Genomic DNA, 20,782 nt, shown 5'->3' with positions numbered 1-20,782 from the left:
CGTGGGAATCCCCCACTGGAGCAGGGCTGCTGGCAGGATCTGTGGCCCTGTAGGGTACCCACAGTGCAGCAGCCTGTTCCTGAAGGGACTGAGTGCCATGGCAAGGGACCCATGCTGGAGCAGTTTGGGAACAGCTGCAGCCCATGGAAAGGGCTCGGTGTTGGAGCAGCTCTTTTGATAATTACATTTATTTTTACCATGTTATAAAATGCATGTGACACTGAACATTTACTCTTTAGAAGAAATCCTTCCATTCCTTTTGATTCCCCACAGTGCAGGACCAGTTGGACTGGAGTTAACTTGGCTGATGTTCCCCTGGGACAGATGAGGGAATCCTGGTACTGAGCATCCTGCTGCCTGAGCAGCATCCCATTCTGGCAATTTCTGGCAAAACAGTAATGGTAACAAACAGCTGGGAGGCAGCAACTTCAGCTCCCACAAATGTTCCAGCAGCTCAAGGCAGCAGCTTTGGTATTTGAGTGATGGAATGTTTATCTTATTGGAAATTTAACTACTAAAATGCATTGGTACCTTCTGCAAGGGTTATTCATTAAACATAGTCTGTTGGCTTATGTGACTTGTAAGTAATAAAATACTTACATCTTTCATTAAAAACTTCTTTGTTGTGCATAGTAAAGCATGAGAATGAAAATTAAAGTAAAGCTTTTTCAACAAAATCCTTTGTTAAAAGAGAATATTTCTTCTAAGGAAATATTTATAAGCCAAATATTTTGGAAAATGATTAGCTGCTGATTCACATCCCATGTCTTGAACTTTGTGCTGAACTAAAAAAGAGCTGCACAGATGTGTGACAAAGAATCAAGTGCACTTCTGCATCTCTGCTGAAGCAAGTTCACATTTAATAATCAAATTCTTGGCAGGAATATTTCTGCAACCTGTGTCATCGGAGCATGTACGAGCTCAGAAAGGAAGTTTATATAATTATCTCATTATCTAATTTCAATAATAGAATAATTGAGTTGCCTAAATGCCTATCAGTGGCAAACCAATGGAGATGGCAGATCCGTGGATGTGAAGAGAAACCTTAACTCGTCGGTCTGATGGAATCTGCCTGATCTCTGACCTGCTCTCCTTCCTGGCTGAAATGTTTGCTTTCTATTCATTCTTGTTAGAATGCTTGCAGTGAATAATTTAATTTTTTCCTGCTGAACCCCCTTTGCAGATCTCCCTCTATCTGTGGCAGCAGCAAAGTTGACTTGAGAGGCCAGCACTGCACCTGCCCAGGTGAACAAACCCTGGGGGCTCCCGGCAGGGCTTGGCTGCCTTTGCCTGCAGGGCAGCTCTGCTAGGAGCATTTTTGGGATGTGGATCCCTCAGGAGAGGTGGGTGAGGCACTCAGAGCATCTGGCTCTGTGGATGGATGGATGGATGGATGGATGGATGGATGGATGGATGGACTCACAGATGGAGCACTTCTGAGTGGCTGAGCAGCTCTGGGGTTATTCAGCAAGCTGGCACAGATTTGTTATCTGTGAGGCAGCCTGCAGAGGGGCTGAGCCATTCCAGCTGCAAACCTGCAACTGAGAGCGGGGAAGGTGGTAGGGAAATACAAAATACAAAATTTAAAAAAAAGCCATATTAATTAATACAAAATACAAAAATTTGTCATATTAATTAATATTAATTTTAGAAGATTAGCTTTTAAATTAAAATCATAAGTAGTTATAGAGGGAGTTTATACATGAGGAAGAAGTAGGACATGGTATAAAAACACCTTGCTTCATTTACATTCCAAATGAAAACATGCAGAATGGTTTTTTGAAATTTAGGGTACTCTTAGAAACTGGGACTCATCCTACAACCAAAAATCATTGCAATAGGACCAAAAAAAAAAAAAATTGTAGGCTTGGCAGTAGCTGTCACAGGACAGTGCCTGCTGAATTATATTCAAATGGATGAAACATATTGATTATTGACCTGTTGAACAGCACATGGATTTATTTTGAAGGAGGCTAGCTAACCAAAAATCATTGCAATAGGACCAAAAAAAAAAATAATTGTAGGCTTGGCAGTAGCTATCACAGGACAGAGCCTGCTGAATTATACTCAAATGGATGAAACGTATTGATTATTGACCTGTTGAACACTACATGGAATTATGCTTTTGAAGGAGGCTAGCCATTGCTTCTAATGGCATTAGCTTGTCCCTCCTACCTCTTCTGCTTTCCCAATTTATGAGTTCCCTGATTTTTGGCAACTTTTGGTTTTGTACTTGGGCTGTATAATTTAGCATCATAAATAGCTGAGACTGGCAAGCAGAGCGAAACTGATAATGGATCCAGAGGTTTCTTTTATGTGCTGGAGTCGTTGTAAACAAGAATAAAACTGATTATTTCAGCAAACAGTCACAAAAATCGGTTTTAATTTTAGATTTTTGTCCACAGCCAATAGAAAGAGGATGGTTTGTATTGGTGAATCTCTGCTGAGGGTGGAAGGAGCCAGAACTGTACTTACAGAGGATTCCCACAGATCTTTGTTCTGTGTGACTGTGGAAAAAGGTGGGTTTGTGTCACCTGAAGGCTCATCTCCTCACTGCTGAGCACTTTGTTTATCCATCTCCAGGGAAGATGCACTTTGTTGTCATGTTTGGTTGTTCAGGGGTTTGATGAGGTCTCCCCAGGCTCAGCTCCATTTGCAATGACTTTAAGGCAGCTCTGTCCTCGAGGCAGGAGCACCAAGGCTCTCCTGGCCCCACTGGAGCGTGTGTAACAGAGCAAGTCGTGCTGCCAGTGAACTGAACCCTTCAGTGAGCAGCAAGAGTCCCAGTGAGCAGAGTTCTGCTCATTTACTCCCTGCAGAGAAATGACATTTGTTCTCCACAGCATTTTCTCCTGAGAGGACCAGTTATTGGCTTATGTCACAAGCAGTCTGCCACTCCTCAGTGGCCGATTCCTCCAGGCATACCTGGATCCCTTTCACTGCCCAGTGATCCAGATTCCACTCTTGCTGACTGCAGGAGTGTGTGGTGGCTGTGAGCTCAGAAATTGTTCCTGAGGATGAGTTAAAGTTCATCTGGTTTTGTGTCTGGTCCGGTGCTGCAAAGTGTGGGTGTGTGTATAAACATGCTTGTAGGGATAGAAGGCTTTAGCAGCCTTTTGTGTTAATTAGCTAATTCTAATTCTAATGTACTCTAATTCTGTCCAGGCCTCTGTCACTGGTACAGACTTGCAGAGCTTGTCAGGATAACCAGAATAGCAACAGATAATCAAAATGGCAAAATTCCCCTTCTTCCTTTACCTGCTGCAGCTGGTTTGAGGGTAAGTAGCAGACAATATATATAAAAATAGATAATATTATATTAGCCTATACATTATTATGTGTAGGGTAACCTTTTTATTATTTTGAAGGTGATTAAAGCAACCAAATTTGAGACAGAAAGTAAAAAATAAGAATGAGAAAGTGATGTTAAAATTTGGTGGCAAGCCTATGAGAACCCCCCACATCCCTGACAGCCCTGTTCCTGGATTCCCTGGTGACATTACATTACTTCCACTCCTGGAATTAAATCTGTGTTTTCTCGTCTGAGTTAGGTTTTAGCATTTCTGCTCTTTGTTGCTTTCTGAAGGAGCCATTTAGGAGATGAACTGTGTAATAATGCAGTGCAACAATTAAATGCTGTGGTGGCTGTTGTGGGGGTGAGCAAACCTTGTTGGCCTGGCTTGGGCCAGGTGTCACTTCAGTGTCACCAGGGACTCACCACTGCCTGGGACTGCCACTGCTACTTCTGAGGCTCTTCTCTATTGCAATACAGTTTTTTTTTCCAGGCTTGAGCAGGAAAATACATAATTCAAAAATAATCAAAAAGAATGAGGAGGTAACCCACTCATGAACTTTGTCCAGCCTGGTCTAAGTTTTTAGCCTTCCTGGTTAAATATTCTAAGCCAACACTTGTGGTGCATTACACAATGCATTAAACAGCTCAATCCCACTGTCCTCTCAGCATCCATAAATTTAGTGTTTGTATTCCTAAAGCAGCTGTTTTCTTCTCTTGCTCTACTTTAGCTCTTCTTCAGAATACAAATTCCAGCTCATTTCCATTTTTTCCAGACCTAACACTTTAAAGTTTTGTTCTGCTGTTTGGTTTTTAACTCTTTAGACCAAAAATTGAGTGGCTTGAGGACCACTCTTTTATTTTTCAAATAAGATATTCCTTTGCTGTTAAATATTTCCCAGTATTCTTGATCATCCTTTTGGCAGGGTCTTCTGGGACAGTCTCTGAGACAGAAGAGCTTGTTCTTCTTCTTGAATTTGACTTGATTGCTTTCATGCAGAACTAATTGCCATGTTTTCACAGGTGAGTCCTCATCCTGGATGCACTTCAGTTTTTACACATCAAAGAATAAGACAGACTTTGGAGATGGAACTTTTAAGATGGGAATTAATAGGGGCTGTGCTTTGTCCTTCAGAAAACTTCAGACCTAAAGTGTTATGGATTTGGCAGTTGAAAATTCTGGCAATAATGGCAGATACTGCTAGCAGCCCTTCCCTTCCCCCACTTTGCTACAGGCCGAAGTCCTCTACAGTAAAGTCTGCTTCTCTTTGAAATCTGAAAAAGATTGTGCTTGTATTACTCAAACAACTCTTTAAAAAACACCGTAAAGTTATAGATACAGTTCTAAATATCTCTCTTTATGCAAAATTTATATACATGTTCACTAAAATAACTAAAAGATCAGCTAAAATTACTGTTCCTTGCTACACATTTACAGCACCATGGATAGAAAAGCTTCCAGAAGTACTTGGGGAAAGATCTGGCCCAGATTTGTAGATTAGGAGTCTGGTACAAAATGTGGGAGAGCCTGTCTAGCTTTTATTAATGCCATCTTCTAACTTGGTCCCTGTTCCCTCCCAGAAGGCCAATCTGTAAGTGTGGAGAGACAGCTGCAGAGCCATTTGCAGCTGGCTGGCAGGCTGGAGAGAAGCACCCTGAATATCTAAAGCTGAGACAAGAAAATATTGTAAAATCACTTCTGGTACACCACCAAGCTCATAGGACCCTTCACAAACAGACCAGGATAAAAATATATTCAATGGTAGCTTAGACTGCTCAAAAAATTTTAATTGGATTTGAGATAAATTTTTGTTACTTTGCCTTGCTGTCGCATTTCAGAAGTGCAGTAATGTTTTCAAGTTTCAAGAGGAAGATGTCCTGCGTGGATGGGACATACAAATTTAAATTGAGACACTTCCTACATAATGAAACCACACACAAGTGTAGGGGCATGAAAAGTGTTAAAATACATCACCAGTAATATTACAGATGATTATATTTGGCACCTGGTGTAGAACATACCTATGAAGAGGAATTACCATCTAAATGACTGAAACTCCCACAGAGATGATGGAATGTATTTATTAGGTGGCTGACATGCTGATAACAAAGACTGATATCACAGTGACTCTGGCTTTGTCAGGTTACCATAACAATTCTCTATTAGCTGTACCCATGAACAGAAGGCTGAGCTGCTGAAAAGGTGGATTGTTGGGTTCTGTGGGTTTTTTTGTTTGTTTTGTTTCACTGCTTAGTTGCTGTTTGATTTTTAGCAAAGGACAGGTATAAATGCCTTGTCCTGGGATGAATTTATGCTGGAAACTTCTTTAGCTGTTGGACAGTGAGGGAGCAGTGTTACTCTGAGGAAAGTGAGTCAGACAAAACCCATAAATTCAGAATAAGCTGCTTTACTTAGTGGGGGTTTATATAACCCAGTGGTGTCCAGCAGTGAAGGGCTCTGCTGGGTGGTGCAGGGAATCCTGGCAGTGCCTGTGTTTGAGGGGATTATCCAGGAATTCCTCCTCAGCTGGGAGTTACTGTGTGATGTATTGCTAGCTTCCTGAGGAGACTCTGCTTATTTTGGTGATGCTCATAGGCACGTGCAATGCCATCTATCCTCAGCCTGTACTTGGCCAGAGGTTAAATCTCTCAGGTATTTATTTGTGGTATAGTTATGGCTTGGTTCTCTTTCCTGCCACGGGAGAAAAGCACAAACCAGTCCCCAGGATTGCCAGATAACTGTTCAAGCAAGTATAAAGCAAAAAAGGCTGGCTGCTATTGTAAACAGAATGTGAAAGGAGTGACAGAGCTCTGAAACTGTTCCTCTGTTATCAGACTGGCATGAAAAGAGATGGAGACTTTACACATTTGCTCTCAAAATCGAAGCGCTCCACTGAGAAGTTTAAAATACTGCCATAAATACACGAGGCTTTATTAATTATGCCTGTATCTATAGTTCCCAAAGCTTTTTAGTTACACAAAAAGATCAGGAAAAAAGCCTATGGCTGAAAATAAAATTAAAATGCTGGTTGGTCAGTAGTGCTGGGAGGACAGTGTGTTTGTAGCCATGGATGCACAATCATGCTGATGTCTAAAGTAAAAGTCCATGAACAAACCCTTGGCCAGGTCTTTTTCCAAGATTAATTTCATATGAAAGTGACAATTTATTAAAAAGGTTTTAAGGAAAGGTCAGGTTCTGATAAAGCTTCAGAAGGGAAGTTATTTTAGGTCCAGCATGATTACCTGATAATGAGAGACCCAGCAGCCTGGGTTTTATGGCATTCATTAAGGGGTGAGAGGAGGAAGATCTTAGGTCTGATTTAATGTCTATTCCTGTCCTCTCCCTCAGAAAACTTCAGGTTAGCAGAGACTGAGAAAGCCAGGAGAAAAACTAAATTATTTTTGCCTAGATACCTTTCATCAAGAAACTTTTTACAAGGGCATATAGTGCCAGGACAAGGGGGAATGGCTTCAAATGACAGGGAGGAAGTTTGAAGTAGATATTAGGAAAAATTCTCCCCTGTAAGAGTGAATATACAAGTTTGAAGTAGATATTAGGAAAAAATCTCCCTGGAAGGATGGTGATGCTCTGCCACAGGCTGCCCAAAGAGCTGTGAAGTGCCCAAGGGCTTGGAGCAGCCTGGGACAGTGGAAGGTGTCCCTGCCATGGCAGGGTGGAATGGGATGGGCTTTAGGCTCCCTCCCAGCCCAAACCATTCTGAGATTCTGACTCCGGTCATGGTTTCACTAGTGCCCAAGGGCTTGGAGCAGCCTGGGACAGTGGAAGGTGTCCCTGCCATGGCAGGGTGGAATGGGATGGGCTTTAGGCTCCCTCCCAGCCCAAACCATTCTGGGATTTTGACTCTGGTCATGGTTTCACCTGAGCCCCTCCCTCATTCTCTCACTGCCTCAGTCACTTCACAGCACTTTTTTTGCAATGTTCCCTCTCTCTCACTGAAGGCACAGGGAATTGCCCAGCAAGGACCAAGATCCCTGACTCTGACACAGTCCCATGTGCCAGTCTGGGGTGGCAGCTCCCTTCTGCATTAACTGAAATCCCTTTCCCCTCTCCCCTTTCCCCTTCCCTCGTTCTTTCTGTCCAAGCAAATTTGCTCTGGACGTGCTGAGGCTGGGAGTTCTGAACATCCTCCAACTTTTCCTGTGGAATCAAAAGTAAAGTGCTCTGCCTTTGTGTGCCACTACAGAAATGCTGTTTGAGACTGCAGAGAGCAGAACTGTGTCATTAGGAATGCAGTCAGAGCCCAGCACAGAGTGGCTCGTTAGAACACTGCAGCAATGAGCTGTTCTCTGAGGCAACAGGCAAATAATACATTCAGATATAGATTTTTCTCTTATTTCATCTTCCTTGGATATCTTTATTTTCAGAGAGAATCACGTAATGCCTTTACACTGATGAAAGTGAAAGCAAAACTATTGGTAAAAGCCCTGGGTGGTGTTTGAAAGCTCCCACTGCAGCCTGCCAGGGCTGGGTTCTGTTGGGTGTCTCTGTGTGTTTGATTTCTGCCTTTAGCAGCTGTTTCAAGTCAAAGAGGCCTTGACTTGTATAATTTAGTGTTGATTTGTAGCTGGGATACATATGTGCTCTAATAAACACAACATCCATTTCAGAGGTCAGAATTGCCCCGCGCTCAGCCTCCCGCTTACAGGGCTGACTCTCATTTACATGCAGCACAGGTAGCAGTGCTCCATCTCTTTCTGGAGACAAGAAGGTGTCCTTAGAGTTAAAAATCCACCCTCTGATTTGCTGCTGAAGAAAAAAATCAAACCAGCTTTGCACTGTAAATGCCATTTAGTGTTTGCATCACAAGGACTAGGGGTGCACAGGGAGTACCTCAGCAGGTGCCTTGGATCTTTTGAGGTGAACAGTGATAAAAAAGTCCATGTGGAAGTTCTGAAAAATATCCAGGGGAGAGAGAGAGAGAGATGTAACAGCTTGTGTTCACAAAGGTGGCAGGGAGGTCATAATGATGTGTTTCTTTTTAGGAGAAAGAAGGCAACGAGGCCACGCAAAGCCAGACCCAGGAGCACACTATCAGATTTTGTAGCTGTTTCCAGGCTCCATCAGAATACAAAAGGAGGCAAATTACTGAAGGCTGTGCTGACAGAGTTCGAGAAGTTTGGGAAATTGTCATTAGCAAAACTCAGGTGGGTCTCCAGCCATGCTGTGGGCAATTATGAATTCATATATTTTGCATCAGTGCAGAATAGTGAACGAAGCAGTGAATTACAGTACACATTTATGGACACTGTCAAAAAGGTGTTGGACTTTTAGAATTTTTAAAATGGTCATGGGCAATGTAACTGATGGATAGATGCAATATATTTCTTTTTCAGATGAGCTTAAAAGCTTTTTTAATCCATTACTGCTGCTTCATTCTTTCCCTCCACCTCTCTTGCACATCTCAAATGAAAATACCAGACGAAAGAAATTCAAGTGTACATTTCTAATCCATGTAGCTGAATAGCTGCAATGGACTTCAAGGACTTCAGCTTCTGTCTTTTGAATACCCAGATGATGGAGACATACATCAAGTCAGACTTGATGACCTTTGTCTGTCTCAGAAAACCAAGAAATCCTTTGAGAATACAAAGTGGGCTTTGGCTGCAGTGAAGTTTGGCAAGTGTTCCTGACTGCCACAGCACATTTGTAGCTAAACTGACAGTGCAGATTCTCTAAACATCCAAGCACAGCCAGGTTTATCACATTCTGCCTCTTGATGTTTGTAAATTAGTCTTGCTTCTCTCTAATAAAAATCCGTGTAGCAGAACCAAGTGTTCAGCAATTCTATGACAGGAGACACTATTATTTTGGAAGCACAGCTATTTTTCTTCAAATTAACTTGTTGACAAGAGGAAAACCATGCTGGAGTCACTCAGAATATTTCCTGCTACATGCCAGAAAAGCCTCCTCTATCACTTGGAATTTTAACATGCTGTGTTTTTGTGGAAGAAAGAACTTTATACACTGACATCTTCATACCACTCACATCTTTATATCTCAAAAATAATAAAAAAAAAAGAACAAAACTGGGGGTCAGTTCATGAGAGCAATTCCAGATCTGCTGAGGGCTCAAAAATCAGCTTTTGTCCCAATATTGACCAATCTTTGGGTTGATATAATTCTCAGTTTAAAGGCTTAAATTGCTTCAAACTCTTGGTATAAGTTTCCCAGAAGATAAAAATAAAGATTGCCATATGTGTTATATAAGATTTAAAGCTCTATCCTGAATTAGATTAAACTAAAATCAAATTGACATTGTTGTTTTAGTCGTGAGTGCTCTGATGGTGGTTTGATATTATGAAACATTACAACTGAAGACCAAAAAAAGAAAACAGTGTTCAATCAGTTTATCTACTTCCACAAAGAAAGGGGAGAAAGAAAGGGGAGAAAAAGAAAGGGGAGAGTGACAGAACTGCTATAATTTCCTTTTAATTAAAATCCTCCAAATTATTAAAGTGTGTGGAAGCTTTATGCAGGTGCATGGCCAGTGGCACTGGATGAAAAACAACTGCAATCCAGGCAGGGGCTTTGCCCTGCCCCTTCCAGAGCCTCCTCAGACCTTCAGCCCTTCCCCAAACCTGTGGCTGGGAGCTGTGTGTGCACACAGAAAAAAGAAACGCCTGTGCTTCCATAAATATATATATATATAAAAAAGAAAATAAAAAGGAAAAATAAATTAAAAAAGCAATCCCACCCATAAAATTCAGATATTTCTGCAGTGCAGCTCAAACCCCAGAGCTGCAGCATCAGAGAGGGGATGGACAGGTGGGTTTTGGTTCGAAGTGCAGGACTTAAATGAGAAGTTAGCCATTTTAAATGAGAAGTTAGCCATCTTAAATGAGAAGTTATCCATCTTAAATCAGAAGTTATACATCTTAAATGAGAAGTTAGCCATCTTAAATGAGAAGTTAGTAATCTTAAATGAGAAGTTAGCCATCCTGGAGCTGTGTCCCTCTTCCAGCACTGGAAGTGCCAAAAGCAGAGCTGTTCTCAGCACTGGTGCTGCTCAGGAGTGCAGGCTCTGCTGGGGCAGGGGGAGCCCTGCTGCTGGCCTCCCTCCAGAGCCAAGCAGGGATTTTCCACCTGTGCTTCTCTCCGGCAGCACTTAGTGGCATGAAAAGATTTGATTTGTAAATGTCTAAGGCAATAGACTTCATCTTTATGGTGCTCAGAGAGGGGAAGTGTGAGGCACTGAATTGCACAGCTGCCTGCAGAAGAACCGCTTTCTTTTCCAAGATCACCATTTATCAGGCAGATGAAACAGGAATATTTCTGTGAGCATTGTCTCAAGAGCAGCACAGAATCTGTCTGCCACCTCCTCAAGCATGTGCAGTTTTAATGAGTTTCCACCTGCCAAAAACATATGAAGTTCTGCAGACTCCTTTGCCCTCCTGCTACACCTTTATTTCCACTTGTTAAAAGCTGATTATTCTAACATTCACTGTAAGTAGTGGGCTGAATTCACTAGATAAAGAATCACTCAATAATCAGCTTCTCTCCCTCTCTCTCTCTCTTTTATTTACTCTCTCTCTCTCTCTCTCTCTTATTTATTTTTTTTTTAAAGTAAAAATCAATAATCAGGTTGGATAGAAGGAAAAATTCCAAAATTCCTTAATTGCAGGAGTGGTCTGGCATTGGGATGAGCTGCCCAGGGAAGTGGAGGAACCACAAACCCTGGATGGGTTCAATAAATGAGTGGAGCTGGTGGCACTTTGCCCCAAAACCACCATGCCCACTCAACCATCTCCAGGAGGCTGGGTTTGGTCACCTTGGAGATGTTTTCCAACCTTAATAATCCTGTGATCACCCTTTGTATTAAGCAAGAATCGATATCAGCAATCACTTTGGTTTTGGGGTGTGGACAACCAAAACAATTTGTGTGTATAAATCTGTCACACCAGGGAATGTGTGGGGTGTGACAAAGACAGCTCCAGGCCCAAAATGCACAGACTGATGGCAAATTTTAGATATCTGCAGGTGTAAACAGTAAAAACCCAGATAAAGAATCACTTGGAAAATGATTTATACTTCATAAAACAGCATATTTGGACAGCATAGAGTGTTTTTAGTAGGACACATCTCCTAGCAGCTGGGAAGGTTTAAATGGGAAATCATTTAAGGCATTAAAATCCTCTTTATTTAACTCTCTGCAGATGCTCCCAGTGCTCAGGGGTGCTCGTGCTGCTCTCAGAGGTTCAGGCGTTGGGGTGGGTGGGAATTCTGTCTGGGAAATGGCAAAGGATGTCAATCTAAACTTCAGCAGCTCTCATCCCACAGTGAAGTCAGTTCAAGGAAACAACAAAGGGCATAAAATTACAGACAGAGCAGCATTAATAATTAAAAAAATTATTTCAGTGACTACAATTGAAAAAATGTATGAAAATTTAAACTGAGCTAGACAAAGAAGATAAGATTTTCCTTTAATAACCCCATCTTAGATATTGATTGCTATTTTTCTTACAAGAGTTTTGCCAGCTATCTGAAAGGAACTGTCCTTTGAGCATAAAACCAGTAGAGACCAATTAAATCACAGAACATCCTCCAGTAACTTACATTGGACAGCCAGAACTAAAATATTTTTAGTGCAGCTCAGGAAGTCAGAGCATTCTGAAATTTCATACTCTGTTTGATCTTTCTGCAGATAAATGTGGAAGGCTCAGAAGAACTAGCATTTATTTGAAAAATTGCTTTTTATATCCAGCAATAAAATATGCAAATATATAAAGTCTTTCCCTACCCCGTGTTTAAGTTATCTGAACCAGTTCTCCATGTATTTCTTTAGATTTTAAGTCAATTTTAATTAAACGTTTCACATCTCACGAAATCAAGAGAGACGTCTCAAAACTTCAGTCAAATATTTGAAGATAAATTTCACAGAAATACAAAACTAAAACTTGAATAAGTTACTTTTTCTGTCAAAGCAGCTTTAGGCACCAAGTTTCTCAGAATCTTTAAAATATCCCTAGATTATGATGTTGCACAGAGTGTCCAAATTCTTTGACAGTGTTAGCAAGTAAGAATCAGAAACATTTATTGTTTAAGGCAGCTTCCATAATATATTTGGACAAAAATGGCTTTATTTTTTTTCAAGCATATTACAGGGGCTTTTCAGTCAAGTTTTTGGGTCTGTAGCTGTCTCTAAAGGCTCCAGTGTCCATTTCTGTGCTTTTGAGAGGTCAGTCAGAGTAAACCCTGAGCAGTGAATATCAACTGTACTCCAGATTAACCCACTTCTGGTCACTTTATAATTTGAAAAGATTGAAGGAGTTTATAATTTGACTCTCACTTAAGAAACACAGCTAAATATTGGATAATAATAATAATAATAATCATCATCATCATCATCATCATCATCATCATCACCTAACTAATTCTACAGGAGCAGCAGCAAATGCTAAACCCCTCCCTGGCATGGCTGGCTTTGGGTGTGACACCGTTAGTGGCTGATTTTTCTGCTGCTGTCCAACTCTAAATCCAGACTCTGCAAGTTTATGTGGATAAACTCTTTCTTCTTTCTGAAATTGGAAAAATTCGTTCTACTGCGTTCTTTCCTGAGCTTTATTCTGCTCTCCACAATGTTTATTCTGTCAGCTGCAGTCTGAGAATCTCATGGGTCCCCTCCTCTCCCTCCTGAAATACCAGACTCCTCTCAGCCCTTTTCTACTCACCTTCCTATCTGCAGTCCTCTTGAATTCTCAACTTTTAACTTCCATTTCTAAAATTCCTGCAATTCCTCTCTTCCATTCCTCCCCATTTCTCAAGAGCCCAGTCAACTGCCAGTGCAAAAAGAAAAAAAAAACCCACTTATTTCTTTCTTTACAGTGCTGCAAAGCCTCAGCTCTGCCTGCACATCACAAAGGTCCTCTTATCTCCCCAGTTCTGTGCTGTCAGCACATAGCAGGAAATCTGAGCAATCTGAGCAAGCCTCAGATCTCCATCACAAACTGCTCCGTGTCCTTTGCTGCTGCTTGGCTCTCAAACTAAAGTTCCCAGCCCAAGGGCACGGCAGCTGTTGCACTTTTAGGCTTCTGTCCCTTCTGTAAGTTACTTTTTCTGTCAGAGGAAGCTTTAGGCACCAAGTTACTTGGGATCTTTAAAATATTCTTAGATTATGACACTGCTCAGAGTGTCCACATTCAGATCCTGCCTGGTTTGTCCCCCACATCAGCAGGGGATTCAGAGGAGCAGCAGCTCCCAGCCCTCTTTCTGCACCCCTCCTTCCAGCCTCAAGTAGGAAATGCTCAAGCAACTCAAGCTCAGTATTTTATACCCAAGGGGTGTTAGACTGAGGAAGGATAGAAATTGAGTCTGCCCTTTATCCAAGTGGAATTGTGGGCAAAACTCACACTTTCACTGCAGCTTTTAAGATGATATTTGTCTTTAATCAACTTTAATAAGAAAACGGGGGAAAGAGCTTCAGAAACACCAACCCCCAAAACATTCTGGTTTCAAAAATTAATGGGGAATATTTAGTGTGATATGCATTTCCCCTACAAAGCATGGTACAGACAGTTGGAATAACTGCTGCACCCCAGGCTGGCAAATTCCCAGAGCTTTCCCCTTCCTGCCTGCCCAGTCTGAGCAGGTTCATTAGGAGTCTGCACAGGCAGTTGCTGTGTGAGAACAGACAATATCCAGGCAAAAACACTCATGAAGGGCTCGGTTTCATTACCAATGCTGCCCAGGAATTAGCTGGAGATCTTAGTCTTGTGGTTTAGAAAATGTGGACAGGTTTTCGTGGGGGCAGCAAAGGCAGGCAAGTGCTAAAGTCCACTGAGTGTAGTTTCTGCAGCAAAGTCTTCCAAAAATCAAAGGCTTGAGAGAATGAAGGGAAACTGAAATCCACCCTGAAAATATTCCCCAAAATAAAATAAACCCACAATAATATACTGCTTCCTTAGGTTAACTCTCAACTGCTTTGGCTGAAATAATCAAATAAACTGGAACCCAGCATCACAGGGAATCTGGCTCTGTGTGGGTGTGTGTCTGAGAATCTAGAAAAGCCATGCAGAATGGAAAAATTCACATAGCTGCTCGGCAAAACTGGGAGCTAGTGAGAACTGCTTGTTACTAAGAAAAGTATCAGAAAACCTTAATGAGGGTCCTGCTGCCATCCCCACTCCAAATGTTTGTGCTACTGAGGCAGACAGCAAAGAACCTCAGCCTGACGGGGCTCTGTGAAATAGTGCAGGACTTCAGCTCCTGGGAAATGGAACCCTGCTCTCATCCCAAATGGGGTTTTGGGGGAAAAAAAACCCCAAACCCTGAACCCCCTGCACAATCTCTGGTGTGTTTCTGTGCCTTTATTTGCATTGTCTTTTCCCAAAAATCTCTCTGCAGCAGGACTGGACGCCCCAGGGGAGGCATGGGTGATTCTGTGATGCCACATCTCTGCTGCCTTACAGAGCTGCTCATGGCCCTCAGGAGAGCAGTTCAGCTGCAAATCCCTGCTTCCAAATGCATTTTGATTCTCAGGGAATGCTGCTGATGATGCTTTTGTTGATAAGAAAATCAGGAGATTTTCCCAAATGTTTAAAGTTCTGCCACAGTGGAAATGACAGTGAGGGAAGTGCCTTGGGAAGTGAAGCATTTGTGAGGGTTTTTCTGGGGTCACAGAGGTTTGTGTTATTGGAAGGACAAGGAAATGCAAGCTGATCACAAAAGTACAACTTAAAAAAAAACCAAACCAAACAAAAAACAGCAACCCAGAGGGATAAAACTGAACATCCCAAAGCACTACTTTATCTGTTCCACATGAGCTTGAGTAATCTTGAGGATATCCTGTGCTTCAGTCTTAAAATAAAAGCCCCAGTGCCAGTCACTCCTGAGAATAAGGTAACTCAGTAAATTAAGGCAATCCAAGCTCAGTATTTTATACCCAAGGGGTGTTAGACTGAGGAAGGATAGAAATTGAGTCTGCCCTTTATCCAAGTGGAATTGTGGGCAAAACTCACACTTTCACTGCAGCTTTTAAGATGATATTTGTCTTTAATCAACTTTAATAAGAAAACGGGGGAAAGAGCTTCAGAAACACCAACCCCCAAAACATTCTGGTTTCAAAAATTAATGGGGAATATTTAGTGTGATATGCATTTCCCCTACAAAGCATGGTACAGACAGTTGGAATAAAAATCCCTCATTCCACTTTCATTACTGAGGCAGAAAAGCAAAGCAAATGGGAATGGCTCTGTAACCATAGCAACATTTGCCATTATTATTTTTTCAAAGAATTTCTGAGGCTCTACAATTTGAATTCGGCATTCTGAGGATAAAGTTTGCATCAAGGAAAAGAATGGAAGAACTTTATTTGGTTGCAGGCCCTAATGGCAACTTATAAATTTATTTCTTTCCCCCTAAAGAGTAGTTTTAAAAAAAAGTCACATGCAAACAGTAAGGAATATAATTTCTTATAATTTTCTAAATACAGTGTAAGATGTATGTAAGTCTCAGCAGATGGGTGTAGAAATTATGACTCCATGAAAACATGCTAATTGAGAATGGTCAATTAAAGGAAATTTCCAATAATGGCAGGAAGTGTGGAAAATTAATTATGGTTTCCATACAGGATATATTTTTCATAATCCTGAATATAAATTTCCTGGGTGCTGTTGCTTGGGTCAAGTACAAGATCCTTTCTTTCTCCCCTTCACCTCAATGGGCACATTTAATCTCATCTTGCATTTATTGTGAATAATTGTACTCACAATAACTTAGAAGCACAGCCAGGTACTTGAGAAGGAGTTGGAATAAGTGTGAAAACAATCATTCTTAAAATACTGTAGAGACACATCAAAACAAAACAAAAAAAAAGGAAAACAAACCAAAAAACCCAAAGCCACCATGAATAAGAGTCAGGACAGATATTTAACAGAACCAGAAGAAAAACCACAGTTGGAACATGACTTATTTGTTATATTTTATTCCATGGCAGGTGTCAGCAGGAACAGCACTTCTTGTGCTCCACTTCAATGGGAAGGTTGACACTTAAAAATGTATTTCAATCAAATCACGATTGATTTAATGAACATTAATCAGATGCAGACGACTGTGCCAAAATATTAACTTGTTAATTGGAATAATTCACTGCAGGCAGGAAAGCCACCTCATCTTCAAACGAGCTGCTAGGAGATACAGCTGACCAGAGAATTAACTCTGCCCAGGACTGATGCCACAGAGCTGCAGACTGCAAGGGGAGCCAGGCACCAGGTAATAATGCCTCTACCTCCAGTCTCTTCTTCATCTTTCTCTTTTGTGCCTGCTCCAAACATAAATAACTCCTTGATGGGTAGGCACAGCAAGCTATTAGGTCTATTGTGCTAATGATCTGCAAATTAAACTGTAGCAAACCCAAAGCCTCCATGCTGAAGTTGTTAAGACCTTCTCTGTCAATAACCTGCAGAAAATGAATTACACAATTATACCTCAGTGCAAACTGTAATGACTACAAATTACAGCAGTAATTGTATTATACAGCAGTGATTTGATTCATTGCTTACAAGGCATAATTAATAAGCTGAAATGAGATTATCTCTATATTCTATCTTTAGAGTCTATTTTTTCCAAGGAGTAATTTGTGAGGTTTTTTTTTTTTTTTTTTTTTTTTTTTCCCCCAACATCTCGTTGCTCTGTCAGAAATATTTAATGTGGGTTTTTTTGGGTGAAAGTCATAGAGCATCATCTTAAATTACTGAGGTAACTCTGGTAGGGTCTGTAAAGAATCAGAAGGCATCACTGCTCTCTGGAGATGAAACAGAGAGATAAACAGAGATAAATAGAAGGCAATCTTGTATGCAGAGAGCTCTTTGAGGGTATCTGTTGATGAGCAAGGGCAGGGAAATGACTAAGGCAGATTGCATTTGCATTTCTGTTAGATGACAGTTCATTTTCATTTCATTGATTGTTTTTAAGTTAGGATAACAAAACAGCCTTTATTATTTCCCATGGGAAAGAGAATTAGAAGGAAAGGTTTGGGAGCACTATTGCACAAGAAATGTAAACCAGAAAGAGACAGAAAAATACCTTAGCTCAGGACTGTGGGAAATATGTTAAAGGTTCCTGATGATGACAGAACAAGTGGAAATGATCATGAACAGCACTCCCCCAAATCCTTCATGTACTTGCCAGTATTTCTCTTTAAAAGTCTGCTTTATTAGGATGAATTTAAATACCGAGAGGTGATGAACTGAGGATAACAAAGGGGTAACACATCAATGCTCTCACCCTGTCCCAGTGAGCACCTCTATTCATTCCAGTCAGGGATTTAATTGGGACTTAGTTGCTGGGTTTGATATTGTTGTTAATAAATGTTAAATAAATGAGCTTCATTTTATAAACCTACACTGTTCTGCTCATTACAGAAGTTTTTCTAGAAGCTTCAAGCTTGAGCTTTCTGTTCTTAAGGGCAATATGAAATAGCAGAGCTGCCATGGAATGCAGTTTATCCTCCTGGTGCAGTCAAATGAAGAAAATTTGGGAGCTCCAGAACCTCCTGGGAAGATAAGGCTCATAGAAACAAAAGCTTTAAGAGTTCTCTGGCTGCTATTTTGCTCAAAGGTAAAAAGCCTATTAATTTGTTATTAGAATAATCTCCTTCATCAAAATGCTGATTCAGCTTGTTATTTATTAGATGATTCCAATGAAGATTATGAAAATCAGGAAAGGAGCCAGAACAGCAATCAGCTCCATTTTGCAATAAACTAAAGAACACCTGGTACTTTGCAACTTTGTCCTTTGATAATCTGGAAACCCGATTTTCAGCATCTAAACTCGTATGTTGGTCACCAGCAGAAGCTCTGTTAGTTTGTTTTTCTTTGCTCTGTGCCTTGAAAACATTAAGAAATCTATATTAAAATGTTAATATGAAATTCCAGTGAAAAGCCTGAATTTCTGAATGCTTGTATTTTTCCATAACAGTCTCTGCAGTTGCACTCAAACAGAGAGAATAATCTGGATGTCAAATATTTGACAAGTCAATTTGAGCAGAAGTAGGTAACTGTGGAGCCAGGAATTATTTTCAGTAATTGATAGCACTTTATATCATGAAAATTACATACAAAAAACATAATTTTCAGCCAAAGAACAAGGCTTGATAAACCCTTAATTTTATTAAGGATTCTTTCTTCTCCCCTCACATATTTATCTTTAAAATTTCTTACTGCTGTCAGTTGTATTTGCTGTCACTGTGTTCAGAGATTTTCCTTTATTCTCCCAAACACAGATAGCCAGGTTAACTTCGGCCACCAAACACAAGAGATTGAAAAAATCCAGCTATTTCATTATGAAAAAACAGAAATATCTTGGTGATTTAGAAGAGGAAGTCTCTTTACCTTACAGTAAATCAAGCTTGTGGACACATTAAAAGAAACTTGGAAGGGAAGAAAACTTTTAAGTGCAAAATTGTTTTATGGTTTATTAAAATTATTGACTGTGTAAGGGTGAGGAATGTGTTCTCAATGCAAATGGCATCATGAATGCCTGTGAGTTCTCTGTCAGAGCAAAATCCTCACAGGACACACAATTCCCCCATCCCTAAAGAGGCACAGGCAATCTCCCTGACCTGATCAATCCCAAATCTTTATCTGGGGACAGCAGAAAATGCTCAGCCACGGCAGTGAACACACGCTGGTTGCTCCAGGAGACAAAATCTTCCACCCACTCTGCGGGGTTCGCTGTCCAAGGTACTGATTTTTGGACAGCAGCATTGAAATTGTAAATAGGAACCACAAAAAGCCCTTTAAGATCTCCACCCCAAATTTTTGTTCTCTCTCAAAAGCAGCATCACCATTTAGTGTATTTTATACACTGGCTTTTGCAGGACTCTGTTCAGATGAAAAGGCTGAAGTCAGTGCAGTTTTTACCCCTAAATTAATCTGATGTTCTCTCAGGTCTGATTTTTGACCACAATGTGAGAAACCAAACAAACTACAACCAACCAAAAACCACCCAAACCCCAAAACCCTGGCTTGAGTGGCTCCGTCCTCCCAGGAGGCTGCACAGCAGTAATTGGCACAGCAAAAGCTCTGCTCCATTCAAATTTCTTTTCTTATAAAACAGAGATGAGAATACCTTTGAACATAATTCAAATAATTGACTGTCTGCATCTATTTTTGTTGATATATGTCAACCAACAGAGCTGTAAGTTAGCTAAAGCAATTCTAAAACAGAAAAGAATTCTATCCAGAGCAGCCCAGTACATGAAGTAATTATTTTTATGCATGCTACCTCAGAAGTATTATTTTCTATTTCACAACAATGCAGGTACCCTACAACACAAAAAGAAAATCAAGGAACTACAGCTGCAAGTAAAGTATATTGCAGCCACTGTGACATGCAATTATACATGCTACCAATTTCAGCTTCCAATTTTAGACTAATGAAAAATCAAAGTTCACTGAATTACGCTGAAAAGACTTCTAGGTTGAAATTCAATTGAATGATCCACGAGGTAATTCTTTTTCAGAGCTGCTTAAACAGGAGTGTAATCAGCAGGATATGGGACTGTTGAAACAGGGAAAGTCACCAGTCCTGAATCCCAGGACAGGGTCCTGCTTAAACTGGGATTTCTGTGGGAGCAGCCAGGTATTTCCAAGTGCAGTGCAGGTGTCTTTCAGTAGGAAAAACTTCATATTATTTTACTTTTCATTGTGAAATCAGCAAGAATTCTGCTGTACCCATCTGCACAGAGATTCTGTCTGTCAGTTTGAGGCCCTGGCATGGTGCCCAGAGCAGCTGGGGCTGCCCCTGGATCCCTGGAATGTTCCAGGCCAGGCTGGACAGAGCTTGGAGCAGCCTGGGACAGTGGAAGGTGTCCCTGCCATGACAGGGGTGGCACTGGATGGGCCCTTCAACCCAAACCATTCTATGATTCTTCATTTTTAACATCCAGTGATGGAAATACTGCAGCTTTTCCCATTCCCTTGTTCTTAATTTCCAGGTTTTCCATTGAATTCTACAAGCCTTAGGTAACTCCAGCTTATTCTGATGCATTTAATTTATAATAGTTCACCCACTGTGGTTATTTATTTCTGAATCTACAATAAATCTCACGTGTTCTGGTATTTCAGGGTCACAAAAATAACACAATGAAGCCATCACCACCCAGCATCCCTCTCTAGAGGCAGATATGGAGGTCCATATTTTCTGCTCTCTTCTGTGAACACACCATTCCTTGGGCACAAAATGCCCCCACCACAGCTAATGCAGCTCCAGCTTTTTTTCCCCCTCCTTCGTTTTGTTCATTATTTTTTCAACTGTTGAAAAGAGTGAACAAAATCAATACAAAAATATATTACACAAGCAGTAAACACTGGTCAGCTACTTGCACTGATTAGGCAAAACTTGATGCAGTTGAATTTGAGTTTCACTGGGAATCTAAAACTTAAATGGATGGAAAATTGTGGTGATGCATGCTTTATTTTTACTTGTTTGCAAAAAAAAAGGCCTTAACTTTATCAAACATTATGAACACT

The 20,782-nt window shown here is 40.8% G+C and overlaps 2 long non-coding RNA genes across 2 annotated transcripts in view; both read left to right on the top strand.

Annotated features, from left to right (window-relative positions):
• LOC121331852 overlaps nt 1-2,455 on the top strand; it is a 73,122-nt gene extending 70,667 nt beyond the window's left edge. Inside the window, exon 3 of the long non-coding RNA XR_005952073.1 lies at nt 2,406-2,455. This is a non-coding gene — a long non-coding RNA (uncharacterized LOC121331852). The remainder of the gene's footprint in view (nt 1-2,405) is intronic.
• Nucleotides 2,456-3,184: 729 nt separating this feature from the next.
• Nucleotides 3,185-16,486, top strand: LOC121331851. Its single transcript, XR_005952072.1, has 4 exons — nt 3,185-3,278; nt 4,219-4,315; nt 8,297-8,458; nt 16,404-16,486. It is a non-coding gene; the product is annotated as an uncharacterized LOC121331851 (long non-coding RNA).
• The last annotated feature ends 4,296 nt before the right edge of the window (nt 16,487-20,782 follow it).

The sequence above is a fragment of the Onychostruthus taczanowskii genome, unplaced genomic scaffold, assembly GCF_017590055.1.
Source record: "Onychostruthus taczanowskii isolate IOZ18803 unplaced genomic scaffold, ASM1759005v1 scaffold13, whole genome shotgun sequence".
NCBI classification, from domain to species: Eukaryota; Metazoa; Chordata; class Aves; order Passeriformes; family Passeridae; genus Onychostruthus; species Onychostruthus taczanowskii.
The sequence above is the reverse complement of the archived record's forward strand: the minus strand, read 5'-3'. Positions and strand labels throughout refer to the sequence as shown.